The 15,991-nt window shown below is 49.3% G+C and overlaps 1 protein-coding gene across 3 annotated transcripts in view; it reads left to right on the top strand.

Annotated features, from left to right (window-relative positions):
• LOC123996600 (DENN domain-containing protein 1B-like) overlaps positions 1-15,991 on the top strand; it is a 230,509-nt gene that overhangs the window by 64,967 nt on the left and 149,551 nt on the right. The window lies entirely within an intron of this gene.

The raw sequence follows: 15,991 nt of genomic DNA, 5'->3' as shown, positions 1-15,991 counted from the left end.
CTGTCAGCTTGCAGGAGTCTTGTTGCCTCTTAGCAGGAGTCTTGCCTGCCAGCTAGCAGGAGTCTTGTTGCCTGCCAGCTTGCAGGAGTCTTTATTCCTTGCCTCTCAGCTAGCAGGAGTCTTGTTACCTGCCAGCTAGCAGGAGTCTTGTTGCCTGCCAGCTAGCAGGAGTGTTATTCCCTCTCAGCTAGCAGGAGTCTTTATTCCTCTCAGCTAGCAGGAGTGTTATTCCCTCTCAGCTAGCAGGAGTCTTGTTACCTCACCTCAGCTCAGCAGGAGTCTTGTTGCCTGCCAGCTGCCAGCAGGAGTCTTATTCCCTCTCAGCTAGCAGGAGTCTTGTTGCCTGCCAGCTTCGTGTTATTCCCTCTAGCAGGAGTCTTGTTGCCTGTCGGCTAGCAGGAGTCTTGTTGCCTGTCGGCTAGCAGGAGTCTTGTTGCCTGTCGGCTAGCAGGAGTCTTGTTGCCTGTCGGCTAGCAGGAGTCTTGTTGCCTGTCGGCTAGCAGGAGTCTTGTTGCCTGTCGGCTAGCAGGAGTCTTGTTTCCTGTCGGCTAGCAGGGGTCTTGTTGCCTGTCGGCTAGCAGGAGTCTTGTTTCCTGTCGGCTAGCAGGGGTCTTGTTGCCTGTTGGCTAGCAGGAGTCTTGTTTCCTGTCGGCTAGCAGGAGTCTTGTTTCCTGTCGGCTAGCAGGAGTCTTGTTGCCTGTCGGCTAGCAGGGGTCTTGTTGCCTGCCGGCTAACAGGAGTCTTGTTGCCTGCCAGCTAGCAGGAGTCTTGTTGCCTGCCAGCTAGCAGGAGTCTTGTTGCCTGCCAGCTAGCAGGAGTCTTGTTGCCTGCCAGCTAGCAGGAGTCTTGTTGCCTGCCAGCTAGCAGGAGTCTTTATTCCTCTCAGCTAGCAGGAGTGTTATTCCCTCTCAGCTAGCAGGAGTCTTGTTGCCTGCCAGCTAGCAGGAGTCTTGTTGCCTGCCAGCTAGCAGGAGTCTTGTTGCCTGCCAGCTAGCAGGAGTCTTATTGCCTGCCAGTTAGCAGGAGTCTTGTTGCCTGCCAGCTAGCAGGAGTCTTTATTCCTCTCAGCTAGCAGGAGTGTTATTCCCTCTCAGCTAGCAGGAGTCTTGTTACCTGTCAACTAGCAGGAGTCTTGTTGCCTGCCAGCTAGCAGGAGTCTTGTTGCCTGCCAGCTAGCAGGAGTCTTATTGCCTGCCAGTTAGCAGGAGTCTTGTTGCCTGCCAGCTAGCAGGAGTCTTTATTCCTCTCAGCTAGCAGGAGTGTTATTCCCTCTCAGCTAGCAGGAGTCTTGTTGCCTGCCAGCTAGCAGGAGTCTTGTTGCCTGCCAGCTAGCAGGAGTCTTGTTGCCTGCCAGCTAGCAGGAGTCTTGTTGCCTGCCAGCTAGCAGGAGTCTTGTTGCCTGCCAGCTAGCAGGAGTCTTGTTGCCTGCCAGCTAGCAGGAGTCTTGTTGCCTGCCAGCTTGCAGGAGTGTTATTCCCTCTCAGCTAGCAGGAGTCTTTATTCCTCTCAGCTAGCAGGATTCTTGTTGCCTGCCGGCTAGCAGGGGTCTTGTTGCCTGCTAGCTAGCAGGAGTCTTGTTGCCTCTCAGCTAGCAGGAGTGTTATTCCCTCTCAGCTAGCAGGAGTCTTGTTGCCTGCAGGGTAGCAGGGGTCTTGTTGCCTGTCGGCTAGCAGGAGTCTTGCTGCCTGTCGGCTAGCAGGAGTGGTGTTGCCTGCCGGCTAGCAGGAGTGGTGTTGCCTGCCGGCTAGCAGGAGTGGTGTTGCCTGCCGGCTAGCAGGAGTGGTGTTGCCTGCCGGCTAGCAGGAGTGGTGTTGCCTGCCGGCTAGCAGGAGTGGTGTTGCCTTGCAGGAGTGGTGTTGCCGAGCAGGAGTGGTGTTGCCGAGCAGGAGTGGTGTTGCCGAGCAGGAGTGGTGTTGCCGAGCAGGAGTGGTGTTGCCGAGCAGGAGTGGTGTTGCCGAGCAGGAGTGGTGTTGCCGAGCAGGAGTGGTGTTGTCTGTCAGCTAGCAGGAGTGGTGTTGCCTAGCAGCTAGCAGGAGTGGTGTTGCCTAGCAGGAGTGGTGTTGCCTAGCAGGAGTGGTGTTGTCTGTCAGCTAGCAGGAGTGGTGTTGCCTAGCAGGAGTGGTGTTGCCTTGCAGGAGTGGTGTTGTCTGTCAGCTAGCAGGAGTGGTGTTGCCTAGCAGCTAGCAGGAGTGGTGTTGCCTAGCAGGAGTGGTGTTGCCTAGCAGGAGTGGTGTTGCCTAGCAGGAGTGGTGTTGCCTTGCAGGAGTGGTGTTGTCTGTCAGCTAGCAGAAGTGGTGTTGCCTAGCAGCTAGCAGGAGTGGTGTTGCCTAGCAGGAGTGGTGTTGCCTAGCAGGAGTGGTGTTGCCTAGCAGGAGTGGTGTTGCCTAGCAGGAGTGGTGTTGCCTAAGCAGGAGTGGTGTTGCCTAGCAGGAGTGGTGTTGCCTAGCAGGAGTGGTGTTGCCTAGCAGGAGTGGTGTTGTCTGTCAGCTAGCAGGAGTGGTGTTGTCTGTCAGCTAGCAGGAGTGGTGTTGTCTGTCAGCTAGCAGGAGTGGTGTTGCCTAGCAGGAGTGGTGTTGCCTAGCAGGAGTGGTGTTGCCTAGCAGGAGTGGTGTTGCCTAGCAGGAGTGGTGTTGCCTAAGCAGGAGTGGTGTTGCCTAGCAGGAGTGGTGTTGCCTAGCAGGAGTGGTGTTGCCTAGCAGGAGTGGTGTTGCCTAGCAGGAGTGGTGTTGCCTAGCAGGAGTGGTGTTGCCTAGCAGGAGTGGTGTTGCCTAAGCAGGAGTGGTGTTGCCTAGCAGGAGTGGTGTTGCCTAGCAGGAGTGGTGTTGCCTAGCAGGAGTGGTGTTGCCTAGCAGGAGTGGTGTTGCCTAGCAGGAGTGGTGTTGCCTAGCAGGAGTGGTGTTGCCTAGTGGTGTTGCCTAAGCAGGAGTGGTGTTGCCTAGCAGGAGTGGTGTTGCCTAGCAGGAGTGGTGTTGCCTAGCAGGAGTGGTGTTGCCTAGCAGGAGTGGTGTTGCCTAGCAGGAGTGGTGTTGTCTGTCAGCTAGCAGGAGTGGTGTTGTCTGTCAGCTAGCAGGAGTGGTGTTGTCTGTCAGCTAGCAGGAGTGGTGTTGCCTAGCAGGAGTGGTGTTGCCTAGCAGGAGTGGTGTTGCCTAGCAGGAGTGGTGTTGCCTAGCAGGAGTGGTGTTGCCTAAGCAGGAGTGGTGTTGCCTAGCAGGAAGCAGGAGTGGTGTTGCCTAGCAGGAGTGGTGTTGCCTAGCAGGAGTGGTGTTGCCTAGCAGGAGTGGTGTTGCCTAGCAGGAGTGGTGTTGCCTAGCAGGAGTGGTGTTGCCTAAGCAAGTGGTGTTGCCTAGCAGGAGTGGTGTTGCCTAGCAGGAGTGGTGTTGCCTAGCAGGAAGCAGGAGTGGTGTTGCCTAGCAGGAGTGGTGTTGCCTAGCAGGAGTGGTGTTGCCTAGCAGGAGTGGTGTTGCCTAGCAGGAGTGGTGTTGCCTAAGCAGGAGTGGTGTTGCCTAGCAGGAGTGGTGTTGCCTAGCAGGAGTGGTGTTGCCTAGCAGGAGTGGTGTTGCCAGCAGGAGTGGTGTTGTTAGCAGGGTGGTGTTACTAGCAGGAGTGGTGTTGCCTAGCAGGAGTGGTGTTGCCTAGCAGGAGTGGTGTTGCCTAGCAGGAGTGGTGTTGCCTAGCAGGAGTGGTGTTGCCTAGCAGGAGTGGTGTTGCCTAGCAGGAGTGGTGTCTAGCAGGAGTGGTGTTGCCTTGCCAGTGGTGTTTCTGAGTGGTGTTGCCTTGCAGGAGTGGTGTTGCCTAGCAGGAGTGGTGTTGCCTAGCAGGAGTGGTGTTGCCTAGCAGGAGTGGTGTTGCCTAGCAGGAGTGGTGTTGTCTGTCTCAGGAGTGTTATGACATCATAATGCATCTCTAGAGGAGAACTATTTTTACTAGTTTTCACATTTTACAAACAATGGCCATTTTGGAAACTTGAGGAGAGAACATTTGCATGTGAATCAATCCCGTATTTCTACAGTATGTCAGTCAAAACAAAGGAGCATCAATCTGATAGTTCTCATAACACGAACTATCTTTCTCAATGTCCTTTTTGTTTTCTTCTTTTCAAATATGTGTTGGGGAGTACTAGACCCTAATCTCTCTCCAGTCCTTTCTGCTTTCTCCTTCTCTGTCTTACTCTCTCTCTCTCTCCAGTCCTTTCTGCTTTCTCCTTCTCTGTCTTACTCTCTCTCTCTCTCCAGTCCTTTCTGCTTTCTCCTTCTCTGTCTTACTCTCTCTCTCTCTCCAGTCCTTTCTGCTTTCTCCTTCTCTGTCTTAATCTCTCTCTCTCTCCAGTCCTTTCTGCTTTCTCCTTCTCTGTCTTACTCTCTCTCTCTCCAGTCCTTTCTGCTTTCTCCTTTCTGTCTTAATCTCTCTCTGTCTCCAGTCCTTTCTGCTTTCTCCTTTCTGTCTTAATCTCTCTCTGTCTCCAGTCCTTTCTGCTTTCTCCTTCTCTGTCTTAATCTCTCTCTGTCTCCAGTCCTTTCTGCTTTCTCCTTCTCTGTCTTAATCTCTCTCTCTCTCCAGTCCTTTCTGCTTTCTCCTTCTCTGTCTTAATCTCTCTCTCCAGTCCTTTCTGCTTTCTCCTTCTCTGTCTTAATCTCTCTCTCTCTCCAGTCCTTTCTGCTTTCTCCTTCTCTGTCTTAATCTCTCTCTGTCTCCAGTCCTTTCTGCTTTCTCCTTCTCTGTCTTAATCTCTCTCTGTCTCCAGTCCTTTCTGCTTTCTCCTTCTCTGTCTTAATCTCTCTCTCCAGTCCTTTCTGCTTTCTCCTTCTCTGTCTTACTCTCTCTCTCTCTCCAGTCCTTTCTGCTTTCTCCTTCTCTGTCTTAATCTCTCTCTCCAGTCCTTTCTGCTTTCTCCTTCTCTGTCTTACTCTCTCTCTCTCTCCAGTCCTTTCTGCTTTCTCCTTCTCTGTCTTAATCTCTCTCTCTCTCCAGTCCTTTCTGCTTTCTCCTTCTCTGTCTCCAGTCCTTTCTGCTTTCTCCTTCTCTGTCTCCAGTCCTTTCTGCTTTCTCCTTCTCTGTCTTAATCTCTCTCTGTCTCCAGTCCTTTCTGCTTTCTCCTTCTCTGTCTTAATCTCTCTCTCTCTCCAGTCCTTTCTGCTTTCTCCTTCTCTGTCTCCAGTCCTTTCTGCTTTCTCCTTCTCTGTCTTAATCTCTCTCTCTCTCCAGTCCTTTCTGCTTTCTCCTTCTCTGTCTTAATCTCTCTCTCTCCAGTCCTTTCTGCTTTCTCCTTCTCTGTCTTACTCTCTCTCTCTCCAGTCCTTTCTGCTTTATCCTCTGTCTTACTCTCTCTCTCTCTCCAGTCCTTTCTGCTTTCTCCTTCTCTCTTACTCTCTCTCTCTCTCCAGTCCTTTCTGCTTTCTCCTTCTCTGTCTTACTCTCTCTCTCTCCAGTCCTTTCTGCTTTATCCTCTGTCTTACTCTCTCTCTCTCTCCAGTCCTTTCTGCTTTCTCCTTCTCTGTCTTACTCTCTCTCTCTCTCTCTCTCTCTCGGTCTCTATCTCTCTCGTACTCTCTCTCTCTCGGTCTCTCTCTCTCTCGTACTCTCGTACTCTCTCTCTCTCGTACTCTCTCTCTCTCGTACTCTCTCTCTCGTACTCTCTCGTACTCTCTCGTACTCTCGTACTCTCTCGTACTCTCTCTCTCTCGTACTCTCTCTCTCTCGTACTCTCTCTCTCTCGTACTCTCTCTCTCTCGTACTCTCGTACTCTCGTACTCTCTCTCTCTCGTACTCTCGTACTCTCTCTCTCTCGTACTCTCGTACTCTCTCTCTCTCGTACTCTCGTACTCTCTCTCTCTCGTACTCTGATACACACAGGGATGATGTTATCCAAACTAATCAGCGCAGTGTTGCAATGAGTGAATGCGAATATCTGCTTTCTCTCATACTGCCTATCTCTTCTCAGTAGCAGCTGTGGTAGGAAATTATAATCATTTTTGTTATATATATATTTTTTAGCCTTTATTTAACTAGTCAAGTCAGTTAAGAATAAATTCATATTTTATAAATGACAGGTGCAGTACTGGTACTTAACAGTAAAAAGGCCAAGCTACACACACTGTCTGTACGGCTACATATTCAACAGTCCAATGCAGTGTGTTTTGACCCAAACACTCATTTGGTGTATGTTTAGAAGCATAGCGATAGAGAGTGGCATAGCGATAGAGAGTGGCAGAGCGAGAGAGAGTGGCAGAGCGATAGAGTGGCAGAGCGATAGAGAGTGGCAGAGCGAGAGAGAGTGGCAGAGCGATAGAGAGTGGCAGAGCGAGAGAGAGTGGCAGAGCGAGAGAGAGTGGCAGAGCGAGAGAGAGTGGCAGTGGCAGAGAGAGAGTGGCAGAGCGAGAGAGAGTGGCAGAGCGAGAGAGAGTGGCAGAGCGATAGAGAGTGGCATAGCGATAGAGAGTGGCATAGCGATAGAGAGTGGCAGAGCGAGAGAGAGTGGCAGAGCGAGAGAGAGTGGCAGAGCGATAGAGAGTGGCAGAGCGATAGAGAGTGGCATAGCGATAGAGAGTGGCAGAGCGAAAGAGAGTGGCAGAGCGAAAGAGAGTGGCAGAGCGATAGAGAGTGGCAGAGCGATAGAGAGTGGCAGAGCGATAGAGAGTGGCAGAGCGATAGAGAGTGGCAGAGCGAGAGAGAGTGGCAGAGCGAGAGTGGCATAGCGATAGAGAGTGGCAGAGCGAAAGAGAGTGGCAGAGCGAGAGAGAGTGGCAGAGCGAGAGAGAGTGGCAGAGCGAGAGAGAGTGGCAGAGCGATAGAGAGTGGCAGAGCGATAGAGAGTGGCAGAGCGAGAGAGAGTGGCAGAGCGAGAGAGAGTGGCAGAGCGAGAGAGAGTGGCAGAGCGAGAGAGAGTGGCAGAGCGATAGAGAGTGGCAGAGCGATAGAGAGTGGCAGAGCGAGAGAGAGTGGCAGAGCGATAGAGAGTGGCAGAGCGAGAGAGTGGCAGAGCGATAGAGAGTGGCAGAGCGATAGAGAGTGGCAGAGCGATAGAGAGTGGCAGAGCGATAGAGAGTGGCAGAGCGATAGAGAGTGGCAGAGCGATAGAGAGTGGCAGAGCGAGAGAGAGTGGCAGAGCGATAGAGAGTGGCAGAGCGATAGAGAGTGGCAGAGCGAGAGAGAGTGGAGCGAGAGAGAGTGGCAGAGCGAGAGAGAGTGGCAGAGCGATAGAGAGTGGCAGAGCGAGAGAGAGTGGCAGAGCGATAGAGAGTGGCAGAGCGATAGAGAGTGGCAGAGCGATAGAGAGTGGCATAGCGATAGAGAGTGGCATAGCGATAGAGAGTGGCATAGCGATAGAGAGTGGCAGAGCGAGAGAGAGTGGCAGAGCGAGAGAGAGTGGCAGAGCGAGAGAGAGTGGCAGAGCGATAGAGAGTGGCAGAGCGATAGAGAGTGGCAGAGCGATAGAGAGTGGCAGAGCGATAGAGAGTGGCAGAGCGAGAGAGAGTGGCAGAGCGATAGAGAGTGGCAGAGCGATAGAGAGTGGCAGAGCGATAGGAGGTGGGGGGCAGAGCGATAGGAGGTGGGGGCAGAGCGTGTGGGGGGGGCAGAGCGATAGGAGGTGGGGGGCAGAGCGATAGGAGGTGGGGGGCAGAGAGATTTAGGGGGAGCGAAGGCAAGATACAGATAGGCGGACAAACACAGTGTGGTCTCAGCCAGTAAGTAGAGATGGAGAGGGAACCAGCGGTGTCCCAGGGGCCTCCTTTCTCAGAGCAGATATTAGTCTATATCTGACACCATGGGCCAGCTGCCTCACTGACACTGTATGATTGGTGGACCAATCCCTGGGCCGAGGGGGTGGTAGAGGGTGATGGGGTGGAGAGTGATGGGGTGACATGGTGAAGTTGGGAGAGAAGACTGACAGTCGGGGGAGAGGGGGAGACGGGGGAAGGAGGGGGAGAGGGGGTGGCAGGACAGAGGGGGAGAGGGGGTGGCATGACAGAGGGGGAGAGGGGGTGGCAGGACGGAGAGGGGGTGACAGGGAAGAGAGGGATAGAGGGAGACTCGTGCAGTAAATAGGGACAGAATAGGCAGCTTGTAGCGCTGCAGTTGCTACAGTTATGATGGCATCTTTAACGGGCTGAAACAGGGTGATGAGCAGGGAGATATGAGAAAACAGATGGGGGGGGGGTTGTCTTCACTTTTGCATCTGTGTGTTTCTCTCTCTCTCTCTCTCTCTCTGTGTGTGTGTGTGTGTGTGTGTGTGTGTGTGTGTGTGTGTGTGTGTGTGTGTGTGTGTGTGTGTGTGTGTGTGTCAATGGGTCTCGTCTTTCCTCTTCACTGCACCCTGACAGCGGTGTCAGACAAGACCCTATAATGTGTGTTTGTGTGTTTATCTGTCTCTCTCTCTCTGTGTGTGTGTGTGTGTTTATCTGTCTCTAACCCCTCACTGCCAGCTCTCTGGGGTGTTGTGCACTACGTAATGGAAATACTCACCCTGCTGAGCTGGGCCTCTGTACAGGCACTCCTCTGGACACCTAACTGATGGCCTTTGCTGCTCATGGGTCTTGATTACACTGAACCCTGGGTTGCTTCCGAGGAGAGGAGAAAAGGAGGGGAGAGAAGGGGAGGAGGTGAGGAGAGAGGATGAGGTAGCTGGGGAGATGAGGGGTCAGAACTGAGGAGAGGAGAGGAGAGGAGAGGAGAGGAGAAAAGGAGGGAGAGAAGGGGAGGAGGTGAGGAGAGAGGATGAGGTAGCTGGGGAGATGAGGGGTCAGAAGTAAGTAAGTAAGTAAGGAGAGGAGAGGAGAGGAGAAAAGGAGGGAGAGAAGGGGAGGAGGTGAGGAGAGAGGATGAGGTAGCTGGGGAGATGAGGGGTCAGAAGTAAGTAAGTAAGCAAATCAAATCAAATCAAATCAAATCAAATTTTATTTGTCACATACACATGGTTAGCAGATGTTAATGAAAAGGAGTGTGAGGAGAAATGCTTGTGGGGCTTCTAGTTCCGACAATGCAGTGATAACCAACAAGTAATCTAACTAACAATTCCAAAACTACTGTCTTATACACAGTGTAAAAGGGGATAAGAACATGTACATAAGGATATATTGATGGTGCCTCGTAGTTCCTTCTACCTTAAAGCCTGTTTCACTATGAGTGATGGTACAGAGCAGCATACAGTAGATGGTATCGAGTACAGTATATACATATGAGATGAGTGTGTAGACAAAGTAAACAAAGTGGCATAGTTAAAGTGGCTAGTGATACATGTGTTACATAAGGATGCAGTCGATGTTGTAGAGTATTTTATATACATATGCATATGAGATGAATAATGTAGGGTAAGTAACATTATATAAGGTAGCATTGTTTAAAGTGGCTAGTGATATATTTACATCATTTCCCATCAATTCCCATTATTAAAATGGCTGGAGTTGGGTCAGTGTCAATGACAGTTTGTTGGCAGCAGCCACTCAATGTTAGTGGTGGCTATTTAACAGTCTGATGGCCTTGAGATAGATTTAGACTTTCTTTTCAGAGTCTTTCTATGTGATCCCAGATTTGATGCACCTGTACTGACCTCAACCTTTTTCTGGATGAGAACTCATTTGAACAGGCAGTGGTTCCCAGGGTGGTTGATGTCCTTGATGATCTTTATGGCCTTCCTGTAACTTCCCACGTGTTCAAGAGGGTGGTGTAGGTGTCCTGGAGGGCAGGCACTAGTTTCAACCCCCGGTGATGCGTTGTGCAGTCCTCACTATGTTGTCCCTCTGGAGAGTCCTTACGGTTGAGGGCGGAGCAGTTGTCAACTCTTCCCAGGGCGGTGTAGTTCACTATGTTGTCAACTCTTCCCAGGATGCTCTCGAGTTGAGCATCTGTAGAAGTTTGTGAGTGCTTTTGGTGACAAGCCGAAAGTGCACTTTTTCAGCCTCCTGAGGTTGAAGGAAGGCGCTGCTGTCAACTCTTCCCAGGGTCGCTGTCAGTGTGAGTGGACCAATTCCCAGTTTGTCTGTGATGTGTCAACTCTTCCCAGGGTCCTTTACAAAAAGTAGCTACCCTCTCCACTACTGTTCCATCGATGTGGATAGGGGGTGTTTCCTCTCTGCTGTTTCCTGAAGTCCACAATCATCTCCCAGGGTTTTGTTGACGTTGAGTGTGACTATTTTCCTCTTCCCAGGGTCCACTCCAAGTAGGCCCTCACCTCCTCCCAGGCCGTCTCGTCGTTGTTGGTAATCAAGCCTACCACTGTTGTGTCGTCCGCAAACTTGATGATTGAGTTGGAGGCGTGCGTTGTCAACTCTTCCCAGGGTCGTGGGTGAACAGAGGAAGTACAGGAGAGGGCTCAACTCTTCCCAGGGTCCTTTGTGGGGCCCCCGTGTTGTCAGGATCAGGGTCCTTAGGTACAAGAGGAAGATGTTGTTGCCAACCCTCCCACCTACAAGAGGGGGCTGTTGTCAACTCTTCAGGAAGTCCAGTAAGGAAGTCCAGTAAGGAGAGGAGAGGAGAGGAGAGGACTATGAGGAGAGGGAGGGAGAGGAGAGGAGAGGAGGGTCCTTAGTGAGAGGAGAGGAGAGGAGACTCTGTTGTCAACTCATCCCAGGGAGAGTGTACAAGAGGAAGTAGTGCACTATGTTGGAGAGGGTCCTTAGGAGAGGAGAGGAGTGGAGTTGGAAAAAGGGAGGGTGAGGAGAGAGGATGAGGTAGTGGGGGAGATGAGGGGTCAGGAGAGGTGACTAGGGTGTCAACTCTTCCCAGGGTCCTTAGTGTACAAGAGGAAGTAAAATCAACAGGCCACTGTACAGGCTTGCCTATGTTCTTCATCAGATCCCGTTTTAGAATAAAGGAGATGTTCTGGTGAAGAACTCTGTTTCACCAACGGAACAGAGAATGTGGAACCAAGTCGATTGGTCACATGGTGCCTATGTAGTTCCTTCCTACCTTAAAGCCTGTTTCACTATGGTTGTCACCACTGCACCAGTGGGGACAAAAGGGATAGTTTTGTAGGATATTATTTGTGACGATATACCGATATACCTTCCCAGGGTCCTTTGACAATATCACTAATATTGTTTTTGCGCTAGTTTGCTGTACCTGCACCAAAACGCCAATATTTTATATTTTCAGCACTTTTATTTTCATGACTGATCAAAAGTCATTTTCACATGCTCTCTCCCAGGGTCTCTCTGAAGCAGACATTATGGTGGGCAATGTGTATTGGGACATTGAATGCAATAAAATCACTGTATGGAATCTCAATCCATACATTCTACAGAGAAAGTAGAGCATTTCTAATTCCCAGGGTTCTGTGGAAGATGTGATGCCAGATTTAGAGACTTTCTATGTGATGCCAGATGTAGAGACTTTCTATGTGATGCCATATTTAGACTTTCTATGTGATGCCAGATTTAGAGACTTTCTATGTGATGCCAGATTTAGAGACTTTCTATGTGATCCCGGATGTAGAGACTTTCTATGTGATGCCAGATTTAGACTTTCTATGTGATGCCAGATGTAGAGACTTTCTATGTGATGCCAGATGTAGAGACTTTTTTTATAACAAGGGTCTCCAACCTTTTCTAGCATGAGAACTCATTTACAAAAATAAAATGAACATGTTGCGAGGTACTCTGTTATTTTTTCTAGCTTTCAGATAGGAACATTATTTTCCTCTTCCTTATAACACTTCCCAGGGTCCTTCGTGTTCAAGAGGAAGTAGTGCACTCTGTTGTCAACTCTTCCCAGGGTCCTTCGTGTACAAGAGGAAGTAGTGCACTCTGTTGTCAACTCTTCCCAGGGTCCTTCGTGTTCAAGAGGAAGTAGTGCACTCTGTTGTCAACTCTTCCCAGGGTCCTTAGTGTACAAGAGGAAGTAGTTCACTATGTTGTCAACTCTTCCCAGGGTCCTTAGTGTACAAGAGGAAGTAGTGCACTCTGTTGTCAACTCTTCCCAGGGTCCTTCGTGTTCAAGAGGAAGTAGTGCACTCTGTTGTCAACTCTTCCCAGGGTCCTTAGTGTACAAGAGGAAGTAGTGCACTCTGTTGTCAACTCTTCCCAGGGTCCTTAGTGTACAAGAGGAAGTAGTTCACTATGTTGTCAACTCTTCCCAGGGTCCTTAGTGTACAAGAGGAAGTAGTGCACTATGTTGTCAACTCTTCCCAGGGTCCTTCGTGTTCAAGAGTAAGTAGTGCACTATGTTGTCAACTCTTCCCAGGGTCCTTAGTGTACAAGAGGAAGTAGTGCACTATGTTGTCAACTCTTCCCAGGGTCCTTAGTGTACAAGAGGAAGTAGTGCACTATGTTGTCAACTCTTCCCAGGGTCCTTAGTGTACAAGAGGAAGTAGTGCACTATGTTGTCAACTCTTCCCAGGGTCCTTAGTGTACAAGAGGAAGTAGTGCACTCTGTTGTCAACTCTTCCCAGGGTCCTTAGTGTACAAGAGGAAGTAGTGCACTATGTTGTCAACTCTTCCCAGGGTCCTTAGTGTACAAGAGGAAGTAGTGCACTATGTTGTCAACTCTTCCCAGGGTCCTTAGTGTACAAGAGGAAGTAGTGCACTATGTTGTCAACTCTTCCCAGGGTCCTTAGTGCACTATGTTGTCAACTCTTCCCAGGGTCAGTGTACAAGTGAAGTGTTCACTCTGTTGTCAACTCTTCCCAGGGTCCTTAGTGTTAGTGTATGTTGTCAACTCTTCCCAGGGAGTGTACAAGTAGTAGTTCACTATGTTGTCAACTCTTCCCAGGGTCCTTAATGTACAAGAGGAAGTAGTGCACTCTGTTGTCAACTCTTCCCAGGGTCCTTAGTGTACAAGATGAAGTAGTTCACTATGTTGTCAACTCTTCCCAGGGTCCTTAGTGTACAAGAGGAAGTAGTGCACTATGTTGTCAACTCTTCCCAGGGTCCTTAGTGTACAAGAGGAAGTAGTGCACTATGTTGTCAACTCTTCCCAGGGTCCTTAGTGTTCAAGAGGAAGTAGTGCACTATGTTGTCAACTCTTCCCAGGGTCCTTAGTGTACAAGATGAAGTAGTTCACTATGTTGTCAACTCTTCCCAGGGTCCTTAATGTACAAGAGGAAGTAGTGCACTCTGTTGTCAACTCTTCCCAGGGTCCTTAATGTAAAAGAGGAAGTAGTACACTATGTTTTCTGTCAACGAACATGGTCAAATAATGGTTAATTAACTATTCTAAAGGGGGCCTGTAAAACCTGTGATTATTTTCCCAAATTATATTTTCTCAGTTTTATTTGACCTGGTTTTAGAGTTATATTTTTTATTTTTCATATTTACAAATGGTTAATAAAGGAACAATGAAAGAGTCCCTGTCAATGTGTAAATCACATCAGAATACTTTTTTTTTGTAGGTCTGGAAGAAATCGAATAAATATATATTTTTTGGAGTAATTCCCCTTTAATTACACGTCTGGCCCTTTAATCGTGCATCTAGCGAGTGAGGAATGTGTGGAATGTGCCGGTCTATCAATGATTCTGTACTGCTGCTGCTCATTTAATAATATAAATATAATATATGCCATTTAGCAGACGCTTTTATCCAAAGCGACTTACAGTCATGTGTGCATACATTCTACGTATGGGTGGTCCCGGGGATCGAACCCACTACCCTGGTGTTACAAGCGCCATGCTCTACCAACTGAGCTACAGAAGGACCATTTTCAAGTAACATATCGATAGACATTATATACTTACTCATAATATACTTCTTCTGCCAGGTCAGCCTACTTTGCAGTCAACATTTATTTGAGAAGGTTTTTGGGAATGTAATTCTGTCAACCTACAAGACGGTTATCACATCAACTGGCTACACACTGAGTGATAGACAAACACGCCCACCACACAGGCAGACGGGTAATATTGCTGGAAATGAATGGTCAGATATTGTGTTAAGTTTTGCTTTTAACCCAATAGTGGCGAACCAGGGGTGGGATAATGTGACTGTTGCGTTGACTAGATAGTTGCTGGGAGCTTGCACTGTCTGATACTTGTGAGATTTGTTTGACAGTTTGTGATGAAACATGTAAAAAATTCCATAGGTGGGAACATCTTCCTAATATTGAGTTGCCCCCCCCATTTGCCCTCAGAACAGCCTCAAGTCATTGGGGCATGGACTCTCGAAAGCGTCGCACAGGGACGCTGGCCCATGTTGACTCCAATGCTTCCCACAGTTGTGTCAATTTGGTTGGATGTTCTATGGCTGGTGGACCATTATTGATGCCCACGGGAAACTGTTGAAAAACCCAGTTCTTGACTCAAACCGGAGTGCCTGGCACCTACTACCATACCCTGCTCAATGGCACTTAAATATTCTGTCTTGCCCATTCACCTTCTGAATGGCACACATATACACAATTCATTTATCAATTGTCTCAAGACTTAAACATCCTTATTTAACCTGTCTCCTCCCCTTCATCTACACTGATTGTAGTGTAGATCCCTTTCACCTGAAGCATTTCACTTCTCCCGCAATAACATCTGCTAAATATGTGTATGAGAACAATAAAATTTGATTTGATTTGAATTGTCTCAAGGCTTTAAAAATCCTTCTTTAACCCTGTCTCCTCCCCTTCCTGCTTTGTACACTCAATGCACATCTGTCTAATCCATCCTCAGCCAAATGTTTAAGCGACTACTGTCACTGGCGCTTATCTGCAGCGCTTCAATGTATATATTACATGTGTGTGTGTCCTTTATCATATGTATTCACTGGAAAATGCAGGATAATAGTCTCCTCTCTCTGTCTCTCTCGCTCTCTCTGTCGCTCTCTCTGTCTCTGTCTCTCTCGCTCTCTCTCGCTCTCTCTGTATCTGGCTCTCTCTGTCTCTCTCGCTCTCTCTTGCTCGCTCTCTGTGTCTCTCGCTCTCTCTGTCTCTCTGTCTCTCTCGCTCTCTCTCTCTCTCTCTCTGTCTCTCTCGCTCTCTCTGTCGCTCTCTCTGTCTCTGTCTCTCTCGCTCTCTCTGTCTCTCTCGCTCTCTCTGTATCTGTCTCTCTCTGTCTCTCACTCTCTCTCGCTCGCTCTCTGTGTCTCTCGCTCTCTGTGTCTCTCGCTCTCTGTGTCTCTCGCTCTCTGTGTCTCTCGCTCTCTGTGTCTCTCGCTCTCTGTGTCTCTCGCTCTCTGTGTCTCTCGCTCTCTGTGTCTCTCGCTCTCTGTGTCTCTCGCTCTCTGTCTCTCTCGCTCTCTGTCTGAGCCATCTTTGAAACAAAGAGGAGACTTGATAGACAGAGGAATGGCACTCGTCTAAAAATAAAGTTAATCTCTAAATGAACAGGAAGGAAGTGACTGACTGTCCACTCTCTCTGTAAATGAACAGGAAGGAAGAGACTGACTGCCCACTCTCTCTGTAAATGAACAGGAAGGAAGTGACTGACTGCCCACTCTCTCTGTAAATGAACAGGAAGGAAGTGACTGACTGCCCACTCTCTCTGTAAATGAACAGGAAGGAAGTGACTGACTGCCCACTCTCTCTGTAAATGAACAGGAAGGAAGAGACTGACTGCCCACTCTCTCTGTAAATGAACAGGAAGGAAGTGACTGACTGTCCACTCTCTCTGTAAATGAACAGGAAGGAAGTGACTGACTGTCCACTCTCTCTGTAAATGAACAGGAAGGAAGTGACTGACTGTCCACTCTCTCTGTAAATGAACAGGAAGGAAGTGACTGACTGTCCACTCTCTGTAAATGAACAGGAAGGAAGTGACTGACTGCCCACTCTCTCTGTAAATGAACAGGAAGGAAGTAACTGACTGCCCACTCTCTCTGTAAATGAACAGGAAGGAAGTGACTGACTGTCCACTCTCTGTAAATGAACAGGAAGGAAGTGACTGACTGTCCACTCTCTCTGTAAATGAACAGGAAGGAAGTGACTGACTGTCCACTCTCTGTAAATGAACAGGAAGGAAGTGACTGACTGTCCACTCTCTGTAAATGAACAGGAAGGAAGTGACTGACGGTCCACTCTCTGTAAATGAACAGGAAGGAAGTGACTGACTGCCCACTCTCTCTGTAAATGAACAGGAAG

This window comes from Oncorhynchus gorbuscha, linkage group LG15, assembly GCF_021184085.1.
Source record: "Oncorhynchus gorbuscha isolate QuinsamMale2020 ecotype Even-year linkage group LG15, OgorEven_v1.0, whole genome shotgun sequence".
Lineage (NCBI taxonomy): Eukaryota > Metazoa > Chordata > Actinopteri > Salmoniformes > Salmonidae > Oncorhynchus > Oncorhynchus gorbuscha.
Note: the sequence above shows the minus strand (reverse complement) of the source record. Positions and strands in the feature narration are given on the sequence as shown.